Source organism: Lynx rufus, unplaced genomic scaffold, assembly GCF_022079265.1.
Source record: "Lynx rufus isolate CCGP_SWC_20201006 ecotype Redwood Valley unplaced genomic scaffold, mLynRuf1.p SCAF_26, whole genome shotgun sequence".
Classification (NCBI taxonomy): domain Eukaryota; kingdom Metazoa; phylum Chordata; class Mammalia; order Carnivora; family Felidae; genus Lynx; species Lynx rufus.
In genome coordinates this window covers 7,467,909-7,493,508 of record NW_025814841.1, presented here as the reverse complement: position 1 = coordinate 7,493,508, position 25,600 = coordinate 7,467,909, and the positions used below count along the sequence as shown (strand labels likewise).

The following is a 25,600-nucleotide window of genomic DNA, read 5'->3' as shown; positions in this document are numbered from 1 at the left end:
CTCCAAAGATAACCATTATTCTGACCTCCATAATCATATATTCTTTTTTGACATAAGTTGTGAAAACATTTTTTCTCCACATAGCTTATCATGTGTAAATCAACATAGTTTGTGAGTCAGTGTCAAATCACACAATTCAAAAATAAATGATTTTGATCCGAATTAAAGTACAACTTTTAACTTCACGTGGTCATACCTTAATATCAGATTTTCCATGTGAATCTTTAAAGAATGTAAGAAAAACATAAACTCGATGTAAGAAGATGAAAATTTTTTATTAATAGACAACTCTATTCATTAGACATATTCCTTAGATACACTTCAATAGCTGTGGTTATAATGTGAGCTTTTGAACCAATTTCTATGAATTTTATTTATTGCTACAGTTATGTAGTGCACGTTGTCATATACATACATACATACATAGGACTTTTGTACATCAGAGTATATAGCTTCTCAAAAGGAAATGCCACTTTTTATTCCAGGACTCCGTCGTCCTCTAACTGAATTGACTGTCGTCCAGGTATGGGTTTGATAAACTGACACAACAGTGAAAAGAATCCCTGTCCCATGTCAGCTTATCAAACACACTATGGACAGCATGTCTGTGGCATTGAACACATTACCAGTCATTTAAATTCTGAATAGAAGTCACGAAGCTGATGTTCAGTGAAACACAACCTCAGTATTTCCAGGTGATTTTAAAGAACACCTGATAAAACTGAGGTATAGTACCACAAAACTTGAAGAATAATGCAAAAACTAGGGAAAAAATGCATGCATAGAATTAAAGAATTGCAATGTCATTGGTTCAGTTTGGTGGCAGAGTAGATGTTAATGAAATATATGATAATTTCTTAATACCCTGTCATCCTGGTTAAAAGAATGTCAAAATATACCATAAACATATTTACACCATAGAGTAACACAGTAAAATCAAATATGTTTTGATTTTTTTAATCCTAGTTAATGGCAGAACAGATGACTCTCAGGGAAAGTTATCTTTCCATCTGGATCTCTATTTTTTTTCCAACTGAATTTATTGGAAAATGTTCATCCTCAGAAATTTAGCAGCCTTCACTTTGCATAGTGTGCCAGAATCATTTGTTCAGGTTCCAGGCTAAGTATGGGAATATTAAAAAGAGAATCTTAAAATTTATTCATAGTGCCATAAATACTTCCTGATAAGAAGCTAACTTAGAAGATGATTTAGGGCAAAACGTGTTTGCTTACATAATGTTCACCTTACTTTACATATTTCAAAACAAAATAGTTAAATCTATAATATTTGCAAGTGAATTTGCCTGATACTACCTCATAAAAATGTGAAAACATTTTTTATATTTATTTTCTATACATTTTAACCAGGTGAAGAGGAAATGACATGATGTGGTTACAGTACCTCATCAGCGGAGCTCCTTTGAGGTGCTTCAAGTGGAAGTGAAGGGAGCAGTGCTGAGCAGAAGGCGCTCTCCTCTTTGGAGAAAACTGCAGTAGCCAAAGAGCTTTTTTAACCAGGGACTACTTTTAAATGTGTCTGGTCACCTCAAAGGATATGTAGAGCATTTCCTGCCAGTAGGATTAGAGGAAGGAAGCACCAGGCCAAAATGTTTGATGTGTGATGTACTGTAATTTCTTTCATGTGTTTGGTGGCTTTTATATGTTGATCAGTGTTCCGCTACCAATTGTGACCCTGGTGTGGTCCAGGTCATTAAAGTTCTATGTTCCTTAATGTATAGGGTCATTAACCATACCTAGGAGCATTATTATAATTAAGGGTACTGTTTTCTTTTAAACTGCCACCTCTCATTTTCATTAAGGTATTTATTTTTCATAATTGGATAATCCTCCTAAGAACTGATTGCCATGAAAGAGATGATTTAGTGCTAGGGACTGCCAATAGTAACATCACCATAGACAGCCCTTTATGTTTCCTCACTTTACCTTATGTACCTGGTTTTTAAATCAGCATTTTCTTCTCACAGTCTCCTACAGGCATATAAATTTCAAGAAGGAAACTAGCCTCAGAGTGTAGTTTTCCTGAGTATGTGAAGTTTAGAGGCACTAAGAATAAGTATTGACAAAATCGCCATCAGCACTATTATACATTTTTAATGAAACAAAATTGACAATTACACATGCTCTTTACTCTTCTAAGATCACCTAGAGCAGTGAAGTGCTAAACCACTATAGCTTTAGGCTGCGTTTCAAACATAAATGAGCAACAGTGGCTGATTATATATATGGCAAAATTTGATAAACATCTAAATGCTCAGCTGTAGAGGACAGGTTAATATAATAACGGTGTATACATGCAGTGAAATTCTAAGTGACCATCATCACAAAAAACGATACGTGTGCCTGTTTATTAACATGAAATATGCTTTAGGTATTTGGTAAGTGAACAAAAGCGTTTTTAAAACTGCATATAGAGTAAGAGCTTATCTACATACATGTTTACATATTAATGGAAAATACCCTGGGGCACCTGGGTGGCTCAGTTGGTTAAGCATCTGACTTCTGCCCAGGTCATGATCTCATGGTTTGTGAGTTCAAGCCCCTAGTCAGGCTTTTTGCAGACAGCTCAGAGCTTGGAGCCTGCTTCCAATTCTGTCTCTCCCTTTCTGCCCAGGTCCCCCCCACCTCCCGCTCACGCAGGGTGTGTGTGTGTGTGTGTGTCTCTCAAAAATAAATAAAAATTTAAAAAAAGAAGAAGAAAATACCCTGGATTGTTATACACCAGATTGTCAAAGGTAGTTACCTGTGATCATTGGTCTATGGGAAGTTATTTTCCTTGTTTTTACTGGTGGATATTTTCTAGACTTTTTAGACTAATTTGAATTCTCTAACTGCAGTTTTAAAAAGTAGGAAAAAATGGTAGCTTTATATCCATTCTTTAAGTCTTCAGATAATGTTTTAAATTTTTAGGGTTTTTTTTTTCTGTCTTCTTAATGTAAAATATATGAAAATATGTTCTTTATTCTTTCATATTTATCTTTTCTATGACATTTATATTTGCTTTTGGGCTCTTTTTTATACTTTTAGTATGAAATCGTTAGGTCGCCCATTAGTTATTCAGCACTCAACAGTGGTGGTGCTCAGGAAATATATGCTTTATTCTGGTGTGTGTGTGTGTGTGTGTATGTGTGTGTGTGTGTGTGTGTGTGTGTGTGTGTGTGTGTAGGATTGCTTTGTTTATTTGTTTAAGGAACCAGTTTGATCTTTTCCCCTTGTGCAAGTACCTGGGTATTTTTAGTTTTTGTCTTTTGTCTCTCTTTCAGTGCTGGTGCTGGATATATCTTTAATACATTAATTTGAGACTACAGGCATGTACTAGCTTCCAAACAAGCTCTTTCTAAAATATTGAAATAATAAGTTGTCCTTTTTCCTTAAATTACCAGTTTTATTATGCCATTTATTAATTTCTTTAAAAATATTTGTGAGTACCTACTATTTACCAGCTGTTAGGTGGATGTAAGGATACATACATAGCATCTAAAAAGTGTAATAAAAATTTTCACAATCTTTACCTTCATGGAACATAGTTTAGTCATCTTTATAATTGGGCTTAAAATATATTAATTGATTTTTTAAACATCATTTTCTCTAGGTAAAGAAATATATGGTACATTTAAAATATAAAACACTGAATATTTTACATACTTAGTATATTAATGTAGCATTTGCATTTATTTCATCTTGTAAGAAAAGATTTCACTAATATTGTAAATTAAAGTTATTTTCACCATAGTTTAAATCAGTTTCAGATCATGGCTTATGGTGTTAATATTTAGGATCAAAATAATCATGATTATGTTGTAAGCATAATAGTGTACTAAGTAAAAAATATTTTGAAAATTTTTTATTAAAAATATTTTAATAACTAAGACCTTTTATCAGTAATTTGTGGACAGTATTCAGTTGGCTTTATAAAAAAGGTACAATTATTTTCTGTACACTTTTTCATTTTTCCCAACATGTTAAGATATAGATAGACAACATGTATAATTTAAAAACATATTGATGTTGAATGAGAATTCTGGATTTTAATATAATAAAATGATATAATGAATAAATTAGTAAATAAATGTACATAATTGTTAGATAAATTGGTGATAGGAAAGATGCTTATAAGCTACTTTAATACTGTCTTCTCTTACTGGTAGCAGCCATTCTTAGTGAAGGAATATTCTTTTTCTTCTTTTTGGTACCCTAAAGCAGAAAACACATCCTCATTTCTATAAACAGTTATATTTTTAAGGAGTACTTTATGGTGTTCGAAGAAAGAAGAGATTTGAAAATCATCACCAGTTAAATTGGGAGTCATTTTGTAGCATCTTTTTAACAGCTGTTTGACCTCATTGATTCTCAGTTCATAAATTTTATTTTGAACACTTTTGTCCCAGCACACATGCTAAGGTGTGAGAAAAATTCTTTTTTCCATCACTTTCATGTCTCAAGTTTATTGGTAAAATATTTTCTAGCTCTTCCATCACTTTGGACCATGTCTTTCTCAGAAATAAGTTTTTAAATTTGAAGAATTGTTTGGTAAAACAAAATTTCAGCTCCTCTAAATCAGTTTCTTTTCCCTTCCCTTTGAGAGAGAAACACATTTGTGTTTTGGTATTTATTTTGTAACCCAAATTCTAAAAACTACCTAATTGTTCTCTAGTTTCACTGTAGTCTTGAGTCCCTATTTTGAGCAACTGTACCTTCATCGTTTATATGTTTGTCTTTGCTATTGCTGAACATTGTTGTTTCAGGGTTATTTTCTTAAATTGTCACAGTATAGAGCACAAATACTAAAGGTTAAATATTTTTGTAGTCATTGTTCTGTTTATAAAAACTGCTAACTTTGGGGCGCCTGGGTGGCGCAGTCGGTTAAGCGTCCGACTTCAGCCAGGTCACGATCTCGCGGTCCGTGAGTTCGAGCCCCGCGTCGGGCTCTGGGCTGATGGCTCAGAGCCTGGAGCCTCTTTCCGATTCTGTGTCTCCCTCTCTCTCTGCCCCTCGCCCGTTCATGCTCTGTCTCTCTCTGTCCCAAAAATAAATAAAAAAAAAAAAAAACGTTGAAAAAAAAAAAATTAAAAAAAAAAAATAAATAAAAACTGCTAACTTTACATTGTTAGATTGTTTATATGTTGCTTTAATTCTTCCTTTTTCCTTTTTAATTATACTTTAGAAAATGTTGGGGATAATGTACTTAGAAACTGTACTGTAGATTAATATTACTTATCTGATTTTAAGATTATAAAAGAGTATTGTTCCCTGGTATCATTTAAAGCTTATATAAAATTTATTAGAATAAATAATATAACTTAGATATTTTGGTTAAGTAGTTCATATTTTGCTGACTAACATCAACAATGTCTTATTATGGCATACTTAACTCTTGATGTCCTATTTAGAATAAGTCTATCCCATTTATTATCTCTATATTTTATATTTCTTGCCATGTTAGGGTGTTGATGACCAAAGTAAATAAAAATATCTTTATAGAATAAAATAGGGTAAAATAATTTTATGTTTTTATTTTCCTGAAGAAGAAAAAAATTATCTTCATATTAGGAATGACATGACATTGTCAGACTTCCTGAGTAAAATTGATAGGTTTATTTTCAGCTTCATTAATTTGTGGATACATGGATAAAATACTGTATTTTAAATTCCTATCTATAGTAATATAATTTAAACTTCATTATTTCTGGAAATCTGAATACTGTTCAGTCCAAGATTTAATTGAGATCTTTCTAGAACCTCATCTAATGAGATTAAATTTCTGTAGGGAAAAGTTTCCAAAAGAAGAAGATTCTAATGCCAAGCCTTGGAAAACAAGTCTTGACAGTATGTACACTTATTATTGATAGGAATAGCCTCAGAATGTCCTTGATACAGCATTGCTGTTTAGAATCACAGAGTGTCCTAATTCATATCCATGTAATTAATCACATCTTGATTATAGATGTTAGATAAGGGAGATTTTCTCATAGAGAAGTCTTCTGGGGCTATAGTACCCAGAGGGCATCTCCATGGAAGAGTTACAACTAGTTGAAACCCTTGAAGGATACAATGAATTTTATCAAATATGCCAGGTAGAGGGAAAGAAGGAGTCAAAGAAGGAAGGCAAGTACATTTAGAGACCTAAGCATTCTTCTTGTTGTATCAGAGGATTGATTACAAGGGCATAATGAGAGAGAGGTAGGGAAAAGTGATAGAGATGACCTTGTAGAAGTGTTGAATTCCTGGTTAAGGAGTTTGTGCTTCATTGCCTGGGTGAATGGGGCGGTTCTGAGCATTTCTGATCAGGTTTGCACTATTTTTGGAGAATTAAACACCGTGCCAAGCATATAATAGGTGGTTGAAGAGCACAGATTGTGGTACTAGGCTGCCCGGATTCAAATTTCAGCTTTTCCACTTACTAGCAGAATGTCTTTGGTCAACAGAAGGTACTTAACTGTCTAAGTTTCCTAATCTGCAGTATGGGAATAATAATTACGCCTACCTAATAGGGTTGTAACGAGGATTACATAAATTAATGCATGCAAAGCATCTGAATTTGATGCGCACATAATAAGCTTTCAGAAATATTTACTGAATACTTATTTCTATTAGCTGTTATAGTTACTACAGTGAACATTTTTAAAATAATCACTTGGGGCTCAGTCAGTTGGTTAAGCGTCCGACTTCGACTCAGGTCATGATCTCATGGTTGGTGAGTTAGAGCCCCACATTGGGCTTTGTGTGGATAGCTCAGAGACTGGAGGCTGCTTCGGATTCTCTGTGTCCCTCTGCCCCTCCCCTGTTCACACTCTGTCTCTCCCTCTCTTTCAAAGATAAATAAACATTTAAAAAATTTAAATAATTACTTAATCTGGTTGTGTTGTATTGGTTAAATTGGAGAAGGTATTACACCTTTAGTCCTTATGCAGAGTTAAGTAAGATATCACTGACAAACTGAGACAGTGTAATTTGTTTACATGCCACAAAAACCATATCCTGCCTTTATCCAACCTACTCAGATGGTTTATATCACTTTTAAAATTCTCAGATAATTTCCAGTTTGTTGTTTAAGCCCTATTTAATACTAACATTTCATAGCATTTTATAATTTACAGCATACCTTTACACGTTTTACCTCCTTTTTACAGCATACCTTCACACGTTTTACCACCTTGGATTTTCACCTCATCCCTTGACACTCCTTGGTACTATTACTCACATTTTATAGTAGAGAAAACGAAACTCATGGTTGTCCAAGATCATACAGTAAGATGGAGCTCTTAATTACCACACTGTAATTCTGCTTGGCCCTTTTTTATTATTCAAGTATAATTAACACACAGTATTATGTTAGTTTCAGGTGTACAATATAATGATTCAGCAATTCTATATGTTACTCAGTGCTTATCATGATAAGCATCCAATATGGTCCAATATGAGAATAGTCTTCACCTATTTTACCCATTCCCCCCACCCACCCACCTCCTCTCTGTCAGCTGTCAGTTTGTTCCCTATATTTAAGTAGCTGTTTATTATTTGTCTCTTTTTTTCTTCATTTTATTTCTTAAATTCCACAGATGAGTGAAATCATATGGTATTTGTCTTTCTCAGACTGATTTACTTAACTTAGCAGTATACCCTCTGGGTCCATCATGTGGCTGCAAATGGCAAGTTTTCGTTCTTTTTTATAGCTGAGTAATATTCCATTTTATATGTATACCACATCTTTATCCATTCATCTATCAGTGGACACTTTGGTTGCTTTGATATCTTGGTTGTTGTAAATAATGCTGCAAAGGAGTGCATATATCTTTTCAGGTTAGTATTTTTGTATTCTTTGGGTAAATACACAGTAGTGGAATTACTGGATCATATGGTAATTGTGTAATTAATATCTTGAGGAACCTCCATACTGTCTTCCATAGTGGCTGCACCAGTTTGCATTCCCACCAGTAGTGCCCCGAGGGTTCCTTTTCCTCCAATTCTCACCAACACTCATATTTCTTGTGTTTTTTATTTTAGCCATTCTGACAGGTATGAGGTAATACCTCATTGTTGTTTTGATTTGCATTTTCCTGCTGGTGATGTTGAGCATCTTTTCGTGTGTCTGTTGGCCATTTCTGTGTGTTTTCTGCAGGCCCTCTGCCCATTTTCTAATTGGGTTATTTGGGGGGATTTTTTGGTGTTGAGTTGTATAAGTTCTTTATTTTTACTATTAATCCTCTATCAGATATGTCATTTGTAAATACCTTCTTCCATTCAGATTGTGTTTTTGTTTTGCCTTTTGCTGTGTAAAAGCTGTTTATTTTGATGTCCCAGTAGTTCAATTTTGCTTTTAACATTTAAACATTTAAAGAAGAATTAATACTGATTCTTTTCAAACTATTCCAAAAACTAAGAGACCAAGAAGAGCTTCCAAATTCATTCTATAAGACTAGCATTACCCTGACACCAAAATCAGCTAAAGACACTAAAAAAAAGAAAACTGCAGGCCAGTATCTCTGATGAACATAGATGCAAAAATCCTCAACAAAGTATTAGTAAACCTAATCCAATACCGCACTTAAAAAAAAAAAATCATTAAGGACAGTCAGGTGAGATTTATCTTAGAGATGCAAGAGTGGTTCAGTGTTTACAAATCAAACATGATACATCACATCAACAAAAGAAAGGATAAAAAATATATCATCTCTGGCTCCTGGGTGGCTCAGTAGGTTCAGCTTCCGATTTCAGCTCAGGTCATGATCTCATGGCTCTTGAGTTCAAGTCCTGCATTGGGGCCTGTGCTGACAGCTTGGAGCCTGGAGCCTGCTTTGGATTCTATGTCTCCCTCTCTCTCTGCTCCTCCCCCACTTGTGCTCTGTCTCTTTCTCTCTCTCAAAAACAAACATTAAAAATTTTTTTAATTAAAAAAAATATCATCTCAATATATGCACAAAAAACATTTGACAAAGTACAATATCCATTCATGATAAAAACCCTATAAACAATGTAGCTTTAAAGGGAGTATACTTCAATGTAATTAAGGCCATATATTAAAAACGCACAGCCAACATCATACTCAATGGTGAAAAACTGAGACTTTTTCCTCTAAGGTCAACAAGACAAAGATGCCCACTCTCACCACTGTATCCAACATAGTACTGGACGTCCTAGCCACAGCAATCAGACCAGGAAGGCAAACTACTAGAACTAATAAATGAATTCAGTGAAGTTGCTGGTTATAAAATTATCACACAAATCTCCTGCATTTGTATATACAGAAATAAAGTGGCAGAAAGAGAAATTAAGAAAACAATCCCATTTATAATTGTACCAGAATACAGTACCTAGAAATAAATATAACCAAGAGGTGAAAGACCTGTACTCCAAAAATTATAGAACACCATAGAAAGAAATTAAAGATGACACAAATGGAAAGATACTCATTCCGTGCTCATGGATAAGGTGAACCAATATTTGTCCACACTACCCAAAGCAATCTACAGATTTAATGCAATCCCTATCAAAATACCAAAGCATTTTTCATAGAACTAGAACAAACAATCCTAAAATTTGTATGGAACCACAAAATACCCGAATAGCCAAAGCAATCTTACGAAGAACAGAGCTGGAAGTATCATAATCCTAGATTTCAAGACATTCTACAGAGCTGTAGTAAGCAAAACAGTATGCTTTAAAAGCCTTTGTATTGAAGAACTATATCAGAATAATATAGAAAATTTAAAAATTGCATTGTATACCTACTACATACCTCTGTTCTGCAACTTGCTTTTTGTTTTAATTCTGCCTTTATGCATGTAAGAACCACTCAGATATTCCTAATCTCATTCATAGATTTTTACTTCTGGTTAATAGTCCATTGTGTCACTATGCCACGTGTTTAATCTTTCCCCCCAATAATGGACATTTAAGTTTTGAATTTTTCTCTATCACATGTAGTGATGAATATTCTTCAGTATTCTCCTTGTATACATATATAATAGTTTCTCTAGGGTAGTGCTTAACAAAAGAACTTCCTGCAGTGATAGATATATTCTGTATCTGCTCTAATACAGTAGCCACTAACTGCATATGTCTGTTGAGCACTTACACTGTGAATTAAGGAACTATATTTTTTAAATTGTGTTGAATTTTAACTGACATAATTTTCAATAGACACATACAGCTAGTGGCTATTGTATTGGACAGAATGGGCTCTAAGGTATATATATCTAGGAGTGGAATTCCTAAGTCATAGGTTAGGCACAGCTTCGGTGCTGCTAGGTATCACCAAAGGGTTCTCCAAAGTGATTGTATCAGGTTTACCTTTCCGGTAGCTCAGTGTGAGAGTTGCCATTGCTCTACATTGTGACAAACACTTAGTATTAATACTGTGATAATAGGCACTAGAAACTAGATTGGCATAGGACTGGGAGTGCCTGGAAGACCCTTAGGTAAAAATATTTGTACAACTAGAGGCAATACTTCAGTGCTGTGATGCCCTCGTGTGATTAGGTTTATAGATATGTGCCCTCTAATGTATGGTGATAGAAGGGTGGTACCCTACCATACAATAGGGAAAATATACCAAATTTTTAAGTCAAATGTGAGTCTGTGTATTGATTATTGACTAGAAGATTATTGCTTGGTACCTTTCCTTAAACTGTCTTTATTCTGATTATTTTGCATGTAGAGGTATTTATTTTTTTTTAAGTTTATTTATTTTGAGAGAGAGCACGTGCAAGAGAGGAGAAGCAGACAGAGAATCCCAAGCAGGCTCCACGCTCAGCACAGAGCCTGATGTGGAGCTGGAACTCAGAAACTGTGAGGTCATGACCTGAGCAGAAGTCACACACTTAACCGACTGAGCCACCCAGGTGCCCCTGAGATATTTATATTTTTAAGATCATATGCTAAGAGATTTCCCAAACCATTGATAGCATTTTTTAAAAGTACTGTTTTCCTTTACAAATGGAGAGTTTCTTAATGGTTATTTTACGGAAATCTGAGAATCTTGACTCCTGATCCCCAGTTTTGTGATATTTGTTGGTCTGAAGCAATTATCTTTTCTTTTAATGCTTATTTATTATTTTGAGAGAGAAAGAGAAAGAGAGGGAGTGTGAGTGGGGGAGGGGCAGAGAGAGGGAGACACCGACTCTAAAGCAGGTTCCAGCCTCCAATCTGTCAGCACAGAGGCTGAGGCGGGACTCCAGCTCACCAACCTTGAGATTATGACCTGAGCCAAAGTTGGATACTCAACTGACTGAGCCACCCAGGTTCCCCTGAAGCAATTCTATATTTTATAAACTATATAAAATAACATGGCAACATTTTTTTAAAAGGTGTTGGTTTGTTATATACCAAGTCTAAAGGCTCCCTCCCCATCAAATGTCTTATTGTAAATCTACTCTATAATCTTGGAAATATTGTCTTCATTTAATTTAATCTGAAATCTCTCGGTTTTTCACCCATCTGTATACGTTTACAATAAAATACAATCTTACATTTTATTACAAAAACCACTTCTCGTATTGTTAGGTATAGAAAAGACTGAATCTGTAGTTGGAAGGTGTGGCTTCCAATTTGGACTCTGCCTTTACCCAGCCTCCTTACCTGAATCATCAGCATCTGCTGATGTAGAATAAATTCTACGTATCACATCCTGTGGGTGGTGATTTACGAGAGATAATATTGAAAAGCCCTTTGCAAACCATTACACTGTATGCAAATTAAAGTGGTATTAATATTATTACTGTGTATATTTATATATTTTGCAGTACAAAAATACTTAATAGTTTGGTAAGAGAATCAGAATATTGTGGAATAAAATAATGTAATTAAAGAGAAGAAGGTTCAAGTGATAGGCATACTAATAAAAATGAATTTCATAAGAGATAAATGGAGATGGTTTTATTAAAAATTATATTAATGATTTCTTAGGCAAATTAAAATGAGGACTATTTTACATGAAGTCCAGCTAATTCCCCTGAAATTCACTCTTTTTATAAATACTCTTGTAAGGTTAAAGGGTTTTTTCTTATTTTAGAAGATAATCATAAAGGTAGTAAGAACTTGCCTTTCCTGTTTAGTAATGTTCTATGAACATTTCTCTGGGTCATTAAATAGTCTCTTAAAACTTCATTTTTAATTATTGACCAGTGTGTTTAAATACTACTGTTATCACTGAAAACCTTTAGCAGAGATTTTGAACAATTTTGAATCCCGATTTAAATGATTTTTGAAAGGAAGTTTTTTTTTTGTTAAACATATTTTAGGAGTAGGAGATAATAGATAACAATTGATTAGTAAAGATAGAGGGAATGTTACAAATGGTAGTAGAATGGAGAATTTTGTAGAAAGTTTCAACTAGGATACTCAAATTGGATTTGAAAATAAATAGGGAGCCCATTAACTACCAAAAGCAATTATTTTGAGTAAACAAAATGAAAAAAATTGCATAAAGATTTGAAAAATCTCAGAATGAAAAAGGATATTAACATAGTCGGAATAAAGTCTGGATGGTCCATAATTTATGTGACAGGAGTTGATTTGCAGCCAATGGTAGATTTTATAGAAGAATCATAAATCAGGAATGTTGCCAGAGATATGTTGTAGAAACATTAGAAGCAAGTAGGAGGTCTGTCTCTATAATAAGGAAACATTATAAATTTCATCTGTTTATTATATTACTATCTTTAGAAGTCTAAAGAAAGGAAATTTAAAGAAACCTAAAGAATGCAGGATTTTGCTAAATTGACAATTAGTTTTTCAAAGTCACCTATGTGGGAATTGTAGTAAAATACATTGTTAAATCAGACCACTCTGGACTCTAATAAATAAACGAAGCTTACTTTTATGCCAGGTACCTGCATTTTTTAGAAATCTGGATTTTATCTGAACGCACCTGTAATATCATATTGTAACATTCTAAAAAAAATCTCTTGTATCTCATGTTGTCAAGGAATTATATATTCTTTTAATCGAAGCTATGCAAATAAAATCATTCTAAAACTTAATGTTTGAAAATTAATGAAAGAATAGTATTTAAGAGTTGTACAACTTTATTAGTGTAATAAGGAAGAGACTGCCTAATCCTGTGAAACTTCATAGTGTGCAGTGTATGTAATGTATTTAAAAGTTAAAAGGCGACAATGTTTTATTTCTTTTCTCTCTCATAAGCCAGCCTAACTTTTCTAGGCTTTCTTTTGTTCTTATGTGTGTGTGTGTGTGTGTGTGTGTGTGTGTGTGTGTGAGAGAGAGAGAGAGAGAGAGAGAGAGAGAGAGAGAGAAGTGTTGTCAAGCAATCTCTTTCACATCCTGTACTTACAGAGTTGGGTATTTGATCCTATGTATGGGAATTTTGTATTTGTTCCTCTTAAATTTCATCTTATTAGTTTTGACTCTCTTCCAGTATTTTGAGATACTATAGAATCCTAAATACTCTCATTCATTATTATTAGCTGTACTTCCCAACTTGGTCTTTTGAAAATTCGGTAAGAGTGATTTATATGAATTCATTAAAATTAATGATAAAAATTATTGAATTGAGCCAAATCCTCTGTCATGTTATTAGAAACTTTAAATAGTTATTATTTGGATCTGGTATTAAGGCAGCTCTAAATCCATTTTACTATGTTTTTTGTCAAGTCTGTATTTCTCAAATATATTTTTTTTATGTTTACTTTATTTTTGAGAGTGTGCGAGCAGGAGAGGAGCAGAGAGAGATGGGGAAAGAGGATCCAAAGCAAGCTCAGCACTGACTGCAGAGAGCCCGATGTGGGGCCCAAACTGCAAGATCATGACCTGAGCCCAAGTCAGATAGATGCTTTAACTGACTGAGCCATCCAGGTGCCCCTCCAGTATATTCTAAAAAGTATCTAAACGTAGTCATTTGCACATCTTTATAACATCAAGTTTTATAATAGTGATGTTGTTTTCTCAATGCTGTCATGGTAATATAACCAAAAAAGGGAATAGGCTTGTCTTGATTTATTCTTAGTTAATTCATATAACTCTTTATATCACTTTCTATTCTAAGTGCTCAGAAACGTTCTGAAGAATGAATGAGTAAATCAATGTCGTTAAAGATCAAAAACAGTTTTCTTACAAAATTGAGGTAGCACTTCCATTTGTCTATATTCTAGTGTATCTTTCAGTAATTTCTCTGAGATCACACATGGGTTCTTTGATGACATCAACAATTCTTCAATGCAGTGCATGTTCATTTAATTCATTTCTTTAGAATATATTTCTTATGTGATCAGAGTTTTGTATAGTTTGATATACTTTTCACATTGAGCATACCTTGTATACTCTGTATCTTCTTAAATCATCTTGCAAGTCTGTACCCCATTTATAACTTTCGTGAGCAGATGAGGACTTACCAGCTCAACTCCAACTGTTTGCTGGAGAAAAAAAGAAAAACAAACGTCAAAGCTTATATTTTCCTTAAGATAGAATGTGAAAATCTAGCTTCTTACTTTTGTAACCAATGAGAATATTTTGAGAAACTTCAGAGATATGTTATATACTAATGAAATTGCCTATAATTTAGCCATCAGAGGAAAAAAAATGATAAGTATTGTCATTATTACTTTGTCATGTTTTGTGGATTTGTGCACATGACCATTTAATATTCGTATAACTGGAAAAAAGGTGAGTTTTATTATTGCCCCATCATAACCATTTTTTGATGTAAAATTTCTTATTTATTAAAAAGTTTGTATTGAATAAAAAGTAATTTTAATGTGAAATGTATGAAATTCTTAGAAAATAATTTAATAATTAGATGACTCTATTTTTGTTCCTCTATTATTATAAAGCCTTTCTTTCTTTTGAGAATGTGAAATACATGATGAATGTTTTAGTATTCATTTTATCACTTGGACTAGAATTATAGAGAAATCATTTCTTACATAATGTTCTGTTTATACTCACAGAATTATTATAGAGCCTATTTGTTTAAACAGAAGTCTCTGTATCCTCAGTGTACTTTTGAATTTTATAATACGGAGTGAGACTAGTGGATTCAGTCTGAAAGCAGACCAAAGCTGCTTTCTTATCCATTGTTTCAATAACAATAACCAGGTGTCATGTATAGTTTATTAAACATGTTAATTGAAATTACCACTTAATCCCTATGAAAACCTATGTAGGTACCAGTATCCCCTTACAGAAGAAACTGATATTCACCGAGTTAGTGGACTTCTCCAAGGATATATATCTTGTAAGTGGTAGAACCAGAATTTGAATGTAATTGTGACATGAAAATTCATGTTCTTAGGGCGGTACCTGGCTGATTCAGTCAGGTAGAACATGTGACTCCTGATCTCAGGGTTGTAAGTTCAAGTGCCTTGTTCGGTGTAGAGATTACTTAAAAATGGAATCTGAAAAAATAAAATTCATGTTCCTAGTACAGTTTAATTATACTGCACTTTCTTTGACCATGGAACTCTAATGGTAGCCAACTGTCTTGCAAATGTATGTCGTTCATCATAGCATGGGCTGGGTCAGAAAATGTAAGGGGGTCCTAGGAAACCTATCTCCTTTATTGGAGGTATAATTAAGAAGTACATATCCTGGCATTTGTGAATCAGTTGTGCTGATGAATGTATACAAAACCTAAGATGAAGATGGAGCTCTAGAAATCACTAATATTGAAGGGACAAACAGAAAAGAATCTAGTAAAGGAGATTAAAGAAGGACAGTTGAGGGAGTGTGGAAGCACACAAGCTCATGGAAGAAATTTTTAATAATGAAAAACATTTCTGTAATATCTTCCAATATATATAAATCATTTACTTGGTGTCAGATACTACTTTGCATGAAGTAACTCATTTGACTCTCTTCAGTGACTTCACTTTTCTTTTTTTTTTTTTTTTTTTTATTTATTATTTTTGGGACAGAGAGAGACAGAGCATGAACGGGGGAGGGGCAGAGAGAGAGAGGGAGACACAGAATCGGAAACAGGCTCCAGGCTCTGAGCCATCAGCCCAGAGCCCGACGCGGGGCTCGAACTCACGGACCGCGAGATCGTGACCTGGCTGAAGTCGGACGCTTAACCGACTGCGCCACCCAGGCGCCCCAGTGACTTCACTTTTCAAATGAATAAAATGAAGCACTGAAACTTTAATTTGCTCAAAGATACCCAATGGTTTGTGACAGAGCTAGAATCATCCATCAAGGCAGGCTAAGTGTGCAGTCTGTGCTCTTCACCACATGCTACACTGCCATTTTGAATTGTCAAATATCCAAAAAGGTTAGGTGAGTTAATGACTAAATGTCACCCTTTATTATTTTTTTAATATGAAATTTATTGTCAAGTTGGTTTCCATACAACACCCAGTGCTCATCCCAACAGGTGCCCTCCTCAATGCCCATCACCCCCTTTCCCCTCCCTCCCACCCCCCCCCCATCAACCCTCAGTTTATTCTGTTTTTAAGAGTCTCTTATGGTTTGCCTCCCTCCCTCTATTTTATTTTTCCTTCCCCTCCCTCATGGTCTTCTGTTAAATTTCTTCAGAATCCACATAAGAGTGAAAACATATGGTATCTGTCTTTTTCTGTATGACTTACTTCACTTAGCATAACACTCTCCAGTTCCATCCACATTGCTACAAAAGGCCATATTTCATTCTTTCTCATTGCCAAGTAGTAGTCCATTGTGTAGGATAAATGTCACCCTTTAGATCTGATAATTAGAAAATCAGTTGGGGATCTTTTCCAGGAAAATTTCAGAGGACAGGTAGGGGTGACCAACCTGATTGTTCTTGGTTAGAGAAAATAAATTGTGAAAAAATAGAAATACTGAGAGAAAAATAAATTTCTGGTTAAAAGGGAATGTGAAAGAAAGGGTGGTAGCTAGAGAGGATGCAGGGTCTTAGGGAGAACCTCTCTCTCTTACTTCAACATAGTTTTGCCTGAAGGATAAAGATACAAGAGAGAAAAAGAAAAAAATGATTGCTCTAAAAGCCCCAAGGGAAGAGAAGGACAGAGACAAGAATATTTGTTATTTATTTAACTTCGTATGTTAAAAGCCTACCAGGTGTCAAGGCCTGTGGCTAAGTTCATGGAGATGAGTAAATAGACACTGACCCAACTTTCCAGGGTGAAGTGAATTAACAGTATCTTGACCTTTCGAAGAGAAGAGATGCTTCCTCTAAAGGTCTCTGTGAAGGAAGCAGGACAAGTATTAATGTCTCTGTTTTATAAATGGAATAGCCTTGGATTTACTGGTTCTTGTCCTTGCTCCTTTCACTTCAGGTACCAGAGATATGATGTTCCAAGTCAAAGAGATGTGATACTCTCCGTATTAGAATTTGGTTTTAAAATCAATAAGGGTGCTAGTTTTGATTAAAACAAACAAGGGAGGAAGCATATTTTTCAGTCCCAGTCCAGACCTGCTGAATCACAGTTTTTGCAGGTGGGAACTTAACATTTTTAACAAGCTCCCAGGTGATTCTTCTGCACTCTGAGGATGAGAACTCCTGCGCTAAGTCTTGGGTCATGGAAATCTGCAGTAGGTCTCAGCCTGATGGTCAACTATTTATATCCCCTGCCCTGTATACTCTCAAAATTACTATTATTATAGACACTTGGTGATAAAAATGGAGACGTTTAATTTAATCAAGACGTATAAATTTTACTTCTTACATTCCTATTTTCTGGCTTAACATTTTGTAAACTTACTGCTCTTAACTGAGCTGTAAGTAATGAATTTTATTTCTTTACAGTGAGCTCCCAAGATATGCCTATTCAGCAGTGAGAAGTATAAATGGTTCAACATGAGCTGTTCCTTATGTAAACATACAAAAGGCCTGACCCAGACTAAATCAATTTAAAAAGGAAAACATTAAAGCTATGTTTCCTGTTATATACTTAAGGTCTTCTTTGGTTCCTTATGATTATATTATTGACCCAACGATTGCAGACTTTAGTTTATCCTCCTACACCACCTGCTGAACGGTTCAAATGGTATGGAAGATGAGTTTCGGAAGGGCAAAGCAATTACAATTATAACTCCTACATTTTAGCCAATAAAGCAGCTTTTTGTGTTAAGGGCAAGGAAGTTATGGGTATCTTGACTCACCCCCTTTCCTGATTTGAATTGCTAAGTGGTCTTAAATACTGTAATAAGGAGAGAGAGCAAAGTTGGTAGAGCTAGAGGTATGTGAATTTGAGACAAAAAAATTTGATTCTATTTATGATATCAAACATTTCCAGGAAAAATTTAATTAGGAAGTGAGTCAATATAAGCTTTTCTTATTAAGGTATTTTCATTGTATTCTCTACAAGCTTTATTGAGGTAAATTGAGAAATGAAAATTGTATATGTTTAAGGTATACAAAGTGATTTTTGATATATGTATATAATTTGAAATTATTACCACCACCAAGCTAATTAACACATCCATCATGTTACAGTTACCTTTTTTTAATGAAAATTCTTAAGATCTGCTCTCTTAGTATATACCATTAATTATCATCGCTATTTTGTACATTAGATCCCCAGAGCCACTATTCATCTTATAACTGTAAGTTTGTATGTGTGTTGTTTTTTCCCAGGTTTATTGAGAAATAATTGACATATATCACTGTAGTTTAAGATTACAGCACAATGGGGCACATAAATGGCTCAGTCAGCTAAGTGTCTAACTCTTGATTTTGGCTCAGGTCGTTATCTCATGGTTTATGAGTTTGAAACCCGTGTCGGGCTCTGTGCCAACAGCATGGAGCCCACTTGGGATTCTTTCTCTGCCCCTCCCCTGCTCATGCTCGCTCTCTCTCAAAAATAAATATTTAAAAAATCTTTATAAAAAAAGATGTACAGCATGATGGTTTGATTTACATATATTGTTGAAATGATTATCACAGTAGATTCAGCTATTATCCATCTTTTCATATACATGCAATAAAAAGAAAAGAAAGAAGACACAGAAGGAAAAAATTTTTTCCTTGTGATGAGAACTCTTAGGATTTACCCTTAAAACTTTCCTGTAGATCATGTAGCAAGCGGTGTTAGCTATAGTCATGATGTTGTACGTTACATCCTTAGCACTGATAAATCTTATAACTGGAAGTTTGTGCTTTTTGACCACGTTCTTTAATTCTTCCCCTACCTCTGATAACCATAAGTCTGATCTCTTTTTCTGATCTCTCCCTTTTTTTTTTTTTTGATTGCACGTATCAATGAGATCACAGAGTATTTGTTTTTCTCTGACTTATTTCACTTAGTATAATGCCTCCAAGGTCCATCCTTGTTGCCACAAATGATTTCTTTGTGTGTGTGTGTGTGTTTTTTTAATGGCTGAATATTTCCTTGTGTGTATGTGTATATTACATCTTTATCCATTAATTCATTGATGAACATTTAGGTTCACTGCATTTTGTAAGGTAGACATTAATATTAGGCATTTTGGTTCTTGCTAAAGTTTAAAGCTCTTTTCCTATCGTGAGTTCCCTAGTAAAGTATCATTTTATTAGAATTCTTTGCTCTAATGAGTTTGCAGTTTCTTATGCTATGGAAATGTAGTGCACTAAATCAAAGCTGTCTTGATTAAAATGTATTTTCATTGTTGGCTTTGCAGTCAAATTGTCTTTCACTTCTTTTTTTTTTTCCCCTAAATTGTTTTTTACTGATAACAACCTGTTTTTAAGTTATAAAGTCATATACTTAGGGAAAATTGCATTTTAAAAATTGCAAAATTATTTCTAGCATTTGGAGAAATGAAAATAAATTATCTTCAAATTGTGTCTGTACTTATACCTTCAAGAAAAGATATAGTTAAATACATCTTTTGCAAGACATCTTGTTCTCTTATTACTTATTTAAAGTTAATATGGTATTTGAACACATTTTGAGTGTTTTTTATATTTAATATTGAAAAAATACTTTGAATATTTTATAATGACTGAAATGGGTTTAAGTGTACATTAAACAAAATGGGCATCTTACACTTTAAAAAATAAAGATGAGTATTTCAAGTTGAGGAAAAAAATAAGTACTGTGTGAAAAATGAAGTGAATCAATGCACCATTGTATGTTTTCTGACTTGAATTGAAAATAAGTCATAAGGATCACATAATTGGAAAGAAAAATTAGATTTTATTACCTAAGTCTGAAAAAAAAATTACCCTGTATTCATTTTTAACAGAGAAAAATCAAACCAAACTTGTAAAGCTAATTCTTTAAATATATTTGATTTTTATATTAACCTAAACTAATAAGCCAAATGGCCTACCTGTATTATTTGTAATAGTAATTTAAATTTTATATTGGGAAAATGCACAAGAATACATTGTTTTTTAGATTTGATATCTCAGGAGGCTAAAAAATTATTGAGGAAAATACGTTTTTTAAAGATGCAACTGTATTTTTAATTGGCCTAAACTTTCCATTACCAATTGTTTGTTATCTTAGAAAATGTGGGGGGCAGCGGGCGGTTATTACAAACTAACCAGCATGCTATTAAAATGTTTTTAGATTGATGAAACAGATCCAATTAGAAAATTTGGGTAGAATTCATTCAGTTTGAGTAATTGAATTGAGGGTCATTTGTGCTGTTTGCTCAGGCTTCTTCTGCTTTTTCAGAACCCTCTTGTGTGCTTTATCTGGGTGAGCCTCTCTTCCTCTCACTTAGTAATCATTTCACTTTCATTTAACATTTTATGCAGAGACTGAAGAGATCATCAAAGTAGGATGATTTTTTTTCTAACACTCAGGTTTTTATGATGTGGCAAGTTCTACGCTAGACTCCTTCTCTTAATTCTTACGATTAAAACAGAAACTAAGCTCTTTCTCTACTCTTGACTACTGTACTATTACATAAATTCTGTAACTTTTATGGCAGAGGAGAAAATGCCAATTTGCTAGATAAGCCTGACCTGTGGGCTGCAAATCTTCATCCCCAAAGCTGGGCCTAGTGCATTCTCGGACATTTTGTGAAGGAAGGACCTGTCTTTGGCTTGAAGCCTCACTAGCCTGAGGCTTTACTTCCTTCCTTCTCCATTGGAACCATTCAGAGCATCTTCAAAGTGTCTGGATATGTTACCCTCTCACACATCTGGGCCTTTGAACCTGTTGTTCCTTTGCCTGAAATAATTTTTTTCATTATATGAAATGAGATTGGGATTTTTTTTTTGAACTCCGTTAAATTCTGGACCCTTAGGTCTGGGTCAGGTGTCCCACTTACGTGCTTCCAATTGCATTCTATACCTAACCTTTTATAGAATTAACTGTTTTGCTATTGCCTATAAATCCCCAACTAGACTATAAGCTGAATTAGGGCAGGAACCACACAGGAACCCAGTATCCCTAGGGCCTGACATTGGGCCTAGCATGCAGTGCTCTACTAAATATCCTTTGAATGAATGAATGAATGAATGCAAGTTTGCTCATTGGCCAGAGGGCTAGTTAGGAGAAGAGTTTTGACAGTCTTGAGTAAGACAAGAAATAGGGAAGAACTTGGATGCTTTTCACTAGTTATTACATTATCAACAGTTTTAACTGTCAAGATAAAGTTTTAAAGTAGTCATTTCCACATAGAAAAAGAGCTATAAAAGGAGAAGTAGCATTGTATTTGGTGGAAGAGGTGAGAGGACAACCTTTATATAAATCGCACGGTGAAAAGGATAAGAAATCTCTTTAGGGACAGTGATAAGTTAGAGGAGAGACTTTTTTCCACAATAAATTGTAAAATCTTTGTTCCTATAAATCTTTCTAATATCCTCTTATTATCTGTTTTAATACAGATAATTATCTGTATTTTAATTATCTGTTTTAACTACAGCATCATAGTTGTGTTTTTTTATTACAAAATTAATTTATTAGGCTTTTTATCTTTATCTTTTTTTTGTCTCGAATACTAGAGGTTTGTCTCTTTTAGGCTTTGTTGATCCTTCTGTGTCTTTTTTATTTCATTAATTTCTGTTCTTATTTTCTTCTAGTTTTTTTAGTTTATTCTGCCTTGTTATGTTTTGCTTATTAATCTTGGACTTTACCAACATCCCCCATCATAGTAGTACACAGTTATAATTGAAGAACCTACACTGACATATCATCATCACCGGAAATCCATAGTTTACATTAGGATTCACTCCTCGTGTTATATGTTCTATATATTTGGACTGATGTATAATATGGTATGTCACGTGTCCATAATTACAGTATCATACACAGTACTTTCACTGCTCTAAATTGAGCACCTTTTCATTTACCTGTTGGCCACTTGTATGTCTTTGAAAGAATGTTTATTTCAGATCCTTTGCCATTTTTAAATTGGTTACTGGTGGCTTTTTGTTACTTAGTTGTAGGAGTTCCTTATCTATTTAGGATATAATTCCTTACCAGATACATGGTTTCCAAAATTTTCTCCTATTTCAGAGGTTGCTTTTTCATTTTGTTGATACTTTTCTTTACTGAGCATACGCTTTTTGTTTGATAGACTCCCACTTATTTATTTTTGTTTTTGTTGCCTTTGCTTTTAGAGTTAAATCCAAGAAATCATTGCCAAGACTTTTGCCAAGGAACTTACCCCCTATGTTTTCTTCTCGGAGTTTTGTAATGTCAAGTCTTTCATAACTTCCTGCATAACTATAGCACAATATCAAAACCGGGAAATTGACATCAGTACAATCCACAGCTGTATTCAGATTCAACAGTTTCTGGATGTACTCCTATGTGATTATGTGCATATAGTTCTATGCAATTTTATCACATATGTAGATTATTTTAACTGCCATTGCAATCAAGATACAGAACTTACCACAGAGAGGCTCCCTAGGAGGTCCATTTTTAATTCATACTTTCACTGCTTATGTAGCCCTTTGTGACCCCAGCTTTATATGTAGGGTCTCCACTTAAGCTGATTCATCACCTTGGGTGGGCCTTGAGTTTTAAATCTCCTCCTGTGTAGTTACTAGAGCAGAACATCAGTGTCTGTGCAGAATTCAGCAGAAACCCTAAGAGCAAAAGCTGGCTTTGGCAGGTGCTTCTTTATTAATATCCCTGGTTTTGCTTGGGCGCGCGTCTAGGGTGGGGGAAGTTTTAAGTTTCTGTTCCGTTGTGCCAACTCTGAGAGGTGTTTAAAAAATTTTTTTTCAAACATTCTGGTTGTTTCAGTCTGAAGATTCGTCTATGGTTTCTGATGTGCCTTATTTTGGAAACAGGTGAACCTGGAAATACTAAAGAACACTTATCTTGAGAGTTTTCATTATGGTTTTACATAATCAGGAAAATGGGCTTTGTTTTATTCTTGGTGGTGATGCATTTATGATTAGTTGTAATTTGATATGTTATTCATTCAGAACCATTTAAGAATCCATTCAGAAATGGGTGTAAAATTTATAATGGACCTTTTTATGAGTAGTTTAATTTCTTGTCATATATTTTATTTCTCTGTATTAATTTTAATATTGAAATAACTAAGGCACAGAGAAGTTAAATATTTTCTCCAAGCTCATGATCATTGGAAAATCTGAGAGTAAAGTTCATATGAATCTTTCAGTTATCCAGTTTTCTACAACTCGGATATAAATGGTTTTACCATTGGCTTTTAAGTTAAATGAACTTTCAAATCACGTTAAAAATACAGATACTTATTTCAAAAACAAAGAAAACGAGAAAACATGAAATCTCCAACCCTGATTCTTAGAAAGCTTGAAATTTTAAAATAAGCATGCTTAGAAGTATCTGGCTGTTGCTAATTATACAGACCATTTGCATAGGGAAAAGAACCTGTGGGAAGTCACATTTTCCACAGATAGATAGGAGGAATATATCTCAATTTAAGACCAAGAAAAAATGCGGGGAATTTCAAGCCTACATGAAAAACTCTGATGAAATTCAGGGTTTTGTGGTTGTAATCTTATGATTATATATAGCGTCCATGTGCCAAGGGAAATAGATTGATGTTAATGCTGGGCTGGGTTACTTTGTCTTTTAATAGAGTGCTGATTATATTTCATAGCATACTTTTTCTTTAGGGATTCTTCAAGCATTTTAGGTCACCTTAAAAATATGTTTATGCAATTTATTTAAAGTGTGGAAAGCATTGGCTAGTTTAAAATAAGGAAATGTAACTTTTCTATGGGGAATAATAATCTAAGGAATAGGCTAGACCACCAACTGCCCAAGATATTTGCTGTATGTTTGAATTTATGTGCATCCCAATCAGAAGTTTACTGTTTAAAGACTGTGTTCTTAACTACTGTGGACAGATAGGTTCTCCATTTGAGATGTATCAAGATTTGTGTCAGTTCAAATCAGTGAATTGAAACAGCATTTACTGATGGCTTGATAGGAGAGTTGTTCCTGACTTCAAGAAATTTATGGTATGTTGGGAAAAACTGACAAGTCATTGTGATGTTACTGTACTTACAGAGAGACCCCAACAGTACAGATTAGGGAGAGAGGGAGTTTGGAGAAAGGCTGGTCAGGAAGGTGTTAATAGAAAGTGAAGTCTGAGATGGGCCTTTAAGCAGAATTATACCAATATTAAAATGAAAGAAGAGTATTCTGTCAAAACAATGATATTCTAAATGTTACCCCGTCCCATCTGCACCCTCATTCATTCTTTTTTTTTCTTTGCCTTCATTAGGGCAAATTGAAAAGGTTCATGTCCATTTTATGGGCTTTATTTCTAATGCAATTATTTGGTTCAAGTAAAATTTTAGGCTGTTTTCCTTTGCATGCCCAGTCCTCCTAGATTGCAATTGTTCAAAGTTAGAAAAGAGAAGAAAGGGAAAAACAAAAACAAACAAACAAAAAAACAGCTTCAGCTCTTACCTTAGGGATCCTGAGAATTCATCCGTCTCTTTCTCTGGCTCCTGCTATGGTTTCTTGACCAATGCCTGTTTGTTTCCCTATTCCCTCTTATAACCCCCTCTGACATCTCCTTACCTGAACTGCCTGCTCATTTAGTTCCAGTTCTCTCCCAGCTCCTCTCTTCACTTGAATTCATTAGTATCAGCCCTCACCTTGCCTGGCGCATCCAATGCTGTATCCATTCCCTTGCATCTGGCCCACACACCTGCCATCTTGAGTCTCAGTAGTCCTCTACCTTCCATCTGTATTTGACCAGCCTCTGGGTATGGTCTGCTCCACACTGCTTACTTTTAGCCTTAATCAGATTCTTACCCTATTTCTGTAGTTTTTACACCACAACCCATGCTTCCCCTTCTCACCACCCCCTGCCAATTAATTTCATTAATGTTCAATTGCTATAATTAATTTAGTTGTATTTTTTTCTAATAACTGAGATTATGGATTTTTTCAATATTTGTACTAGTAAAAATATTTTTATTCCCTATATTATTTCACTTTTTGTGCTGATTGAAACTTTCATAAGGGCCATATATTATTTTCCTTTTGATAACTCCATTTAAAGCATTTATGAACCAAAACAAAACCAAAAAGTTCCCAAGATCACACAAACAGGTTTACCTGACCTCTGAACCTGAACCCAGTTCTTTCCTGCCCACCATATTGTCTTGTTATTTTCATTCTAAAACCCTCATGAAAAAGTTATTTACTTCCTCTAATTTAGCTTTATGTTACTGATAATTTTATTCATTTGCACAGTATTGGGGCTAGTAAGATCAAAGTTTGAACTCTTTATGGGT

At 34.3% G+C, this 25,600-nt stretch overlaps 1 protein-coding gene across 2 annotated transcripts in view; it reads left to right on the top strand.

The window, feature by feature from the left end:
• VPS13B (vacuolar protein sorting 13 homolog B) overlaps positions 1-25,600 on the top strand; it is an 806,197-nt gene that overhangs the window by 491,470 nt on the left and 289,127 nt on the right. The window lies entirely within an intron of this gene.